This window comes from Lygodium microphyllum, chromosome 9 (genome assembly GCF_053477565.2).
Source record: "Lygodium microphyllum isolate KBCC chromosome 9, Lygodium_microphyllum_v1.1.10, whole genome shotgun sequence".
NCBI lineage: Eukaryota > Viridiplantae > Streptophyta > Polypodiopsida > Schizaeales > Lygodiaceae > Lygodium > Lygodium microphyllum.
Window position 1 is genome coordinate 113,099,007 of NC_141143.1, and position 8,015 is coordinate 113,107,021.

Consider the following 8,015-nt stretch of genomic DNA (forward strand, 5'->3'; position numbering starts at 1 on the left):
GCAAACTTGAAACCAGTCTGTCTTAGGCTGCTACACTCTTCCTTCGATATATTTGTTCTTATATCAACTGGCCACAAAGATGGAACAATTGGTGATGCTATCACTTGTTTCTGCACAGTGTTTGTATGCTTGACATCATGATTACAGAACCATATCCATTGTGCAATGGCCTTGTTCTTATAGGCTCTCTCAGACCAAAAGCATGGTGCGACTAAACCCACTTGCTGACTCTATAATTTGCTGCTGCAATTCTTTCTACCTTCCATACCAAAACACTTTCTCACACAGTTAGGTGGTGTCCTTCGTAAAGCCCACTCCTCCTGTGCCACTTCTACCTCTTCTACGTGGGTTGACGTTTCCGCATTTGGTGCACTTACTCCACTTGCAAAGGGCTTGATTGGTATCTCCTCATCCTCTTGGATACATATCTCTTCCATCTTTCCATCATCAAACTGTATACTCTGCGGCCTGCCCCTGATTTTCCTTTGCCTTGACTCCATCACGTATCCCGGTCTATGAGAACTTACAGTTGCTCCACCTCCCTTCTTTTTTCTTTGCACAGTCTCCCTATCACCTTGCATTATAGGCTCCTCGTACAAAGGACTTCCAGCTACAACACCTTACAATGCACATGCAACAGAGGTGGGATTTGGGGATTCCCTTTTGCTGGCACTAGCCAACAAAGACTCCATAGAAGGCCCAGATCCAATAAACCTCCCTGTGGTATAGCCCAACCTCTTTGCACATTGAATATATGCATTCAAAACATCACTAACACATGCATCATAAAGTGATATCTTTCGTTTTCCACCCTCACCTGCTAACCAACTAGCATGGACACTTTCTGATACGTTTATGCTTGGAATTTGGGTATGTTCCCAAGGACTTTTGTTAGCCTGTGGAGTCAAATCCAAAAATAGAATCAGTAGCTCTCCCCATTGCTACATTGTGCAACAAATCTTAATGAGCTGGAAAAAATGTCACACTTACATGAGATTCAATTCCTCCCCAATGGGCAATTATTTGCTCCCACCATTTCAACCACCTATCCAAAGCCTTGATGTGTTCCTTGTTTACATTTCGTGCCCACCAATCTCGAATAGCAGAGGCCTGAAGTGAGGCTAGTTGAGTTGTCGTTGCTAGCCCCCATGCTTCACACAATTCAATGTGGTGCACTTGTTTATCCACAATGACTAATTTCTTGGTATGCTTTTGCAAACTTTGCTCCCAATGAAAAAGACAAGAACTCTCCCTCCCTTCCATTATGTTATGAGGCCCTCCATTGTACACAGCCCTTATTGCCATCCAATTCGCACTTGCCTCATCGGACATAAATCCAGCAAAGTCAGCTGGATCATGGCCACATTGAACCATGACAGAATTCAAATTTCTCCAAAACAGGATTTGAGACTCTTCATCCTCCTCTTTAAATTCACATATTGCAATTACCTGTAATGCTCTCATGCTAGTTCATGATTGATACATTAGTATAGTGTTCAGTAACAACAATTTAATTTCAATAAAAGCTTTAATTATGTTGCCACATACCCGTGATCATAAACTGAATAAGACATAGTTGCCCACCCATCAATCCTATGGGTATGATCAAAGTGCACCCATGCACGTCGTAAATCTCCAGTGCCTATTCGCCTCATACGATTCACTAAGTCCACCCCTGATGTTGGTCGCTTGGTGGACATTTTAAACAAGTAGCACTTCTCCTTGGCATCACCTTGTCCTAGAAATCTACTTCCATGGAAAAATGGGAAGACACAATGTTTTTGCAAAAGAAGTATGTTGTCATACCCATCACCAACCACCTGACCTTGTTTGGCTCTCTCTTGTGAAACAATGCCTTTGAAACTATGTGTTTATTAGAGGGTTATTTCAAATGCAGGACATATATTGTAAGTAGAAAATAATAATGCACAAGCTTACCCTTTATTCTGCACAAGTGGCATCATTTCTTCTAGAAAATGATTAAGGTCCACCTCAGTCGCCTCCGACTCGTCTTCTTTTGTTAAAGATTCAAACAACATCTGCCGAGCGACTAGCATCTGTATTTTTCGAGGGCCTCCCTTTTCGATCTTTAGGACCGTGCTCACAAGCCTCCGCACCTTGTCAAGGGTTGCCCTCTTTGTGCCATGTTGAACACTATGAGCATGCTCCCCAACATGGATCACCAAACGTGTCATTGTAGGATCCAGTGGCAACACATAATAGATCATGCATTTGCAAATGGCTGCACAAGTAGCAACATTTTGACAATAGTGACATGTTATCTTGGAGTTTCCCTCACTTGCAGGATAACCCATGCTCATGGTTCTATCCAAGTGACCATGGAAAAAAACATCATTGTATTTTCCCTCTGTTATGTAGTAAGGACAAGTGATCCTGAGACATTGAAGGCTTCCAAGACAATAGCTCAAGCGCACAGTGCACTCAATTGCCATATTTGTTTGTGAGGGCCGTGACCACAGGTGACCATCATATTTTTGTTCCATACCCATCATTCGTTTCTTGCTATGTGTGGCTGGAAGCTCAAAAGAAATTTTGCCATTATACTCAATTGGGAGCTCATCCACCCTTCGTGGAGGTCCACAGAGCGCTAGTAATTTTTTCAATCTACCCGTTCTAGCTTTCTCCTCAATGAAGGCTGCAATGGAGTTATCATAGGAAGATAAGTCCTCGCTTTGGCTGCCCACACATAGGTCCTCCCCGACATTTGTGTCATCAACATCCTTCTTGTTATCTGAGGGTACGTCAAGACACACTGGAGTTGATTTGCTACAACCAGGAGTACAATCAATGTAGTTGTCAATCTCATCTTCTATTGACTCAATACTGTTAGAGATGCACACATAGTCATTTGAGTGCATGATAGAGTAGGTGGCTGATAATGTACTATCAATCAGATAGTGCGCATGCCCTTGATGATCCCATCTTGGAGACACAGTGACGTTGTTTGCTCCACCATCATTCTCTATTATGGCTTGCAACCCTTGGAATTTTTGTGTTGGAGGCAATAGATTCTGTAGGTAGTACTCACTCAAAAGAATCTCTCCATTTCTTAATGAAACCCTGTGCTCTAAGCAATCACTGGCTAGTCTCCATGTCAAAATAGCAAAACTCGACATGTTGTGCCCTCTGGTGGGTTAGTATTTGATGAAGAGAAGAAAACTCTGAATATAGCTCACAGTGTGTATTTGATGAAGAGAAAGCAACAGTTCACCGTCGGATGACTGTGTAGAGAAAAAAGGGAGGCATGGAGGAAGTTACAAGAGGGTTAGAATAACCTCGAAGCTATAGCAACCGTCACTACAAGCAAAGATGACTAAATAATGAATATGCACACTCATCAAAATTTAAAAGCCATAGTCATTCTTCAACATTTAAGAGTAATAACAAATAAGCATAATCATCAAAAATCAAAAGAAAAATTTACGACTCAACCACCCACCATCCTTCACCTTTATGCACTCATAATTAAGAGCTCTCGCCCCATGATTTTGTCAAAATAATGTTGTAAATTAGATTAAATTAATATTTTTAAAATTTATTTATGTTGTATTAATTATTTAATTATTTAATGGCTAACTAATTACCTAATTACGTAATTACGTAATTATTTAATTATTTAACGGCTAACTTCTTTATTAGGGTTATTAAGTATGGCGAAACTCTCTTCCTCAACTCTCTCCTCTCTCTCTCTTCTCTCCCTCTCTCTCTCTCTCCCTTCTCTCCCTTCTCTCTTTCTCCCTTCTCTCTTTCTCCCTTCTCCCTTCTCTCCCTCTCTCCGTCTCTCTCTCTTGCGAGACACACACAAGAACTCTCTGTCTCCCTTCTCTTTCTCCCTTCTCTCTTTATCCCTTCTCCCTTCTCTCCCTCTCTCCGTCTCTCTCTCTCGCGAGACACACACAAGAACTCTCTGTCTCCCTTCTCTTTCTCCCTTCTCCCTTCTCCCTTCTCTTTCTCCCTTCTCTCTTTCTCCCTTCTCCCTTCTCTCCCTCTCTCCGTCTCTCTCTCTTGTGACACACAACTCCTGCCCCACAACTCTCACAACACACAACTCCTGCCCCACAACTCCTGCGCGACACACAACTCCTGCGTGTGCAGCTCCAAGCGACTTCGTGCAGCTCCAAGTGGCTTCGTGCAACTCCAAGCGGCTTCGTATAGCTTCGTGCGGCCTCCAAGGTAAGAGATTGAAGCCCCCCAATCGTCCGCGTCCACGCAGACGATGGGTGGGCTTATGCTTCGTCCCGTGGCTACAAGCGTGTGGCTTCGTTCCGTATGCACAGAGAACTCTCTTTTTCTCCGTTATGCTCGTGTCCGCGCAACCGTTGAGTCCGACGGGCCTCCAAGGTAAGAGATTGAAGCCCCCCAATCGTCCGCGTCCGCGCGGACGATGGGTGGGCTTATGCTCGCGTTTGCGCAACCGTTAGGTGGGCTTATGCTTCGTCCCGTGGCTACAAGCATGTGGCTTCGTCCCGTATGCTTCGTGAGAACTCTCTTTCTCTCCCTTATGCCAACCTTAAAGAGATTGATTGTGTTGCTAATCTTAAAGAGATTGATTGTGTTGTTAATCTTAAAGAGGTTGATTGTGTATCTATTTGCAAGTGTGTAGAGAAAGTTATGGCACCTAAAAGAGTGCTTAGAAAGAGAAAGAAATGTATGTCACCTCATAGTAGCCGTGCAGTCTGTATGAAGCTACGTTCAGGATGTGTTCCTGGGCGGATCTTAGAGCAAGAAGCATCATCACGCTTGAGATCAGTGGACACTCCTTCAACAAAGAAAGGATGTGGTCCAAAAAGATGTGTCTACATTGATGACGAAGCACAAGTGGATGGGGACTCCAATACAATTGACGGGGTTGCGGAGCACATAGGTAGTCACTTATGTGTCCATTTCATTTACATATGACTCTTTGTTCTTATGTATTATATATGATTGGTTTAATGCTACTGTTTTATATTGTTACTTATTAATATATGCTCCTACAGAGACTAATGTGTAGCATGATAGTCTAGATGACAAAGAAGAGGTGAGTGGTGATAGTGATCAAGGGGAGAATGATGATGAAAAAGAAAAGAAGCACTCAAGGAACTTAGGCAAGCAAGTCTCTCTAGGACTGATGAAGGATGTGCTAAGTCAATTTTATATAAAAAAGAGGACGATGCCTCCTCTTGTGCCTCTTTGCAGATTAGTGGCTCATGAGGCAGTCAGATTTGCTACGGATGATGCCCAGTGGTTGATTCCTTCCTTTGATTCCACTGGTTATCTTGAGACTATGGGACACTTCCTTGTGTCAGTTGAAGGTCCGAGAGGAGAGACCATGTCTGTGACAACTAGCAATCTAGATGAATGGGGTCGAATATGGCGTCAAAGAAATGAGGATTTTGAGAGGGCTCTTGGAAGAGAGTGGCAAGACCTTAAGGGTAAAAAGTTCTTGGTTTGGGATGGAAACCACTGGCTTAAAACGTGGTGGAAACGCATCAAAGAAAGTAAGTTGTCCACTATACATGCAAGTATTGAATGTTTGTATCCCATTCTTATGTTTGTTGGTTTTCAATTATAGAGTACTCCGACTGTGCTCACTACCATGTTAGTATACGGTGCCAATTCATTGAGGTGCCAAAGGCGAAGGAAGCAAAGCTACTACTCGCACTAGACACCACCAACGCGTAAGTCTTCTTCCTTTAACTATGCTCCTCTTTGTAATATGTTACACTTACATTCTCATATTATTCTTTTGTTTGTTTTCAATAGTATTTCCAGAGCTCATGTTACTCCAAATATTGCACATGAGGTGTATATGTTTCAAAAGTTTGGTATTGCAAACAAAGACTCCATTCTAGATAGATTGAGTCCAGCCATGAGGAAGTGGGTTGAGGTTGAGATGAGTATAGAGGCAAGGTATTATCATGGTGTTGCTCCATGGTATAACTCTCCTTGCGGTTTAATATCTCAGCTTGTATGGAAGGTGATTTTCTTTCTATGGCTCACTTGTATGAGATGTGCTTTTCTATCTCTAATTCAGTTTTTTTTTTTTGAATGATAGGATGAATTTCATGTCTTCATCTCAAAAGAAACTGCGAAGCTTGAGGCTCTTGGTCTAGATGAGGTAGAGAGGAAGAAACATTTGGAGAAGGCTACAAGGGTGGAAGAGGAGCGCCTTAAGGATAGGGGTTACAAATACCTATCCATTGCTAATCCCCAAAATGGTGATGAGTTCTTTAAGTTGTTATTTGGGCTAAAGTGGGATGATGCAAGCATGCTCAAGATCACAAAAGACAAGCTGTATTGTCTCACAAGCTCAAAAATCCCTGCGGAAAGGTAATTTGTATATGTAACGCAAGGTGTGTGTATGTGATGCTTTTTTCTTCAATGCTTTCTATTTGCGTATATTGTTGTGCATCACAGGAAAAAAATATTGTTGCATCTTATGAGTCTCACAAAGGCCAAAGACCCCCAATACCCGCATTTTGGTGATTATAAGCTCTTTCGGGTTTACATGAAGAAAGAGACATATTGGGCTCACTTGCATTCGAAGGCACTACTTCAGATTGATAGGATACAAGTAGAAGGTCCACAGCTACCAGATTCATTTGAGGAGTTCTTTAAGCTTAACATGAAGAATCATGTCATGCAGGTTGACTCAATGCAGTGCATTCATATTGCTTTCTTAAGTTCTTTCTTAAAATGTATATGTGCTAATGTTAAGCGCTTGTGAAACTTGTGTAGGCTTTTGTACACCTCCTCGATGGAGTGAAATCTTCAGATGTTGCAGAGAAGATGCCAGAGCTTATGTTTTTAGCCAAACGTGTGATTTATAGGTTAGCATGCATTTTCATATTAGATTGTGTGTCTGATTTTCATATTAGATTGCATGCATTTGCTTGCATAATTGGGAAGAATGTTGCAGGTGGATACTACAATGTGTAGAAGAGAAGAGGCTGGATGCAGCTCCACAATTCACAAGAGAGTGGATTGATGTTTGTGACGAGAACACTATGTATTCTCCATCATTACGTGAGAGAAAATTGATGCCATGGGAGGCAAGTGTTTTCCCTTGGTGGCTGGATTACCCTGTGGGGGTTATCCCTAAGCAAGAGAAAGATCTGCATGAGAGTAAGTACTTCAATCTATGTAAACATCTCGTCACTTTTGTAGCAATAGTTTTTGTGCTCATGCATGGGAATCTAAGGGTGAATGATACTATGTAGGATTCAAGGAGGGAGTTGATACTCATGAACTGCTTACCGCACCCACCACTGTAGAGGAGCAAGCAACCAAGGCTACCAAAGGTGTCACCCAAGGTACTCAAGGTAATCCAGGGAGAAAAAATGTGCCAGAGTCCTCTATGGCGCCCACCACCTCCTTTGTTGCAGATTCATCTCTTGGTCGAGAGAATTGGGAGAGGCAACCTATGACCCGTTTAGTAGGTGAGAAGTCTTATATTAACTTGAAATTCATGTGCTTTATTGGTCGCCCATGAAGATAGTCGTGTATGATTATTAAAAATAAATTACTTTGAAATAATTATTGCAGGGTTCCAGTATCAAACATATGTCGATGCTCTATTAGTGGATGTGACCCAAATTGATAGATTTGTCCTTGATAGGTAGACATGACAACTACATATTGCAAGAACATCAATTTACATGTTGCATATAGCATTGCATCATCGTTTACTTTGCATTAATGACTATGTTGTTTTGTGTATAGCATCAACAAGTTTTTTGCAACACAAAAGATGCATCTTTATAGCAAAGATGGAGTTCCATGTCAAGAGGTGGCTCGATTGATATTTGTGGATTTTCCTACGAGCTTGCTTGTGGATGCTCTAGGTCCCATCCCATTGGGTAAGTTATGCTTTCTATCACACAAGGTTTACATCAAACTCACTTCTCATATATCATAATGCCAATGTTGTTTGTAGAGGGCATGACTATTCCCAAGTGGAACACGTTCTCAAAGGGTCTAGTTATGGGTTGTATGGACCTTGCTCGCGAGTA

At 42.0% G+C, this 8,015-nt stretch overlaps 1 pseudogene; it reads left to right on the forward strand.

Moving 5' to 3' along the window:
* The first annotated feature begins 4,701 nt into the window (after positions 1-4,701).
* Positions 4,702-8,015, forward strand: part of LOC148031436 (uncharacterized) — a 3,949-nt pseudogene continuing 635 nt past the window's right edge.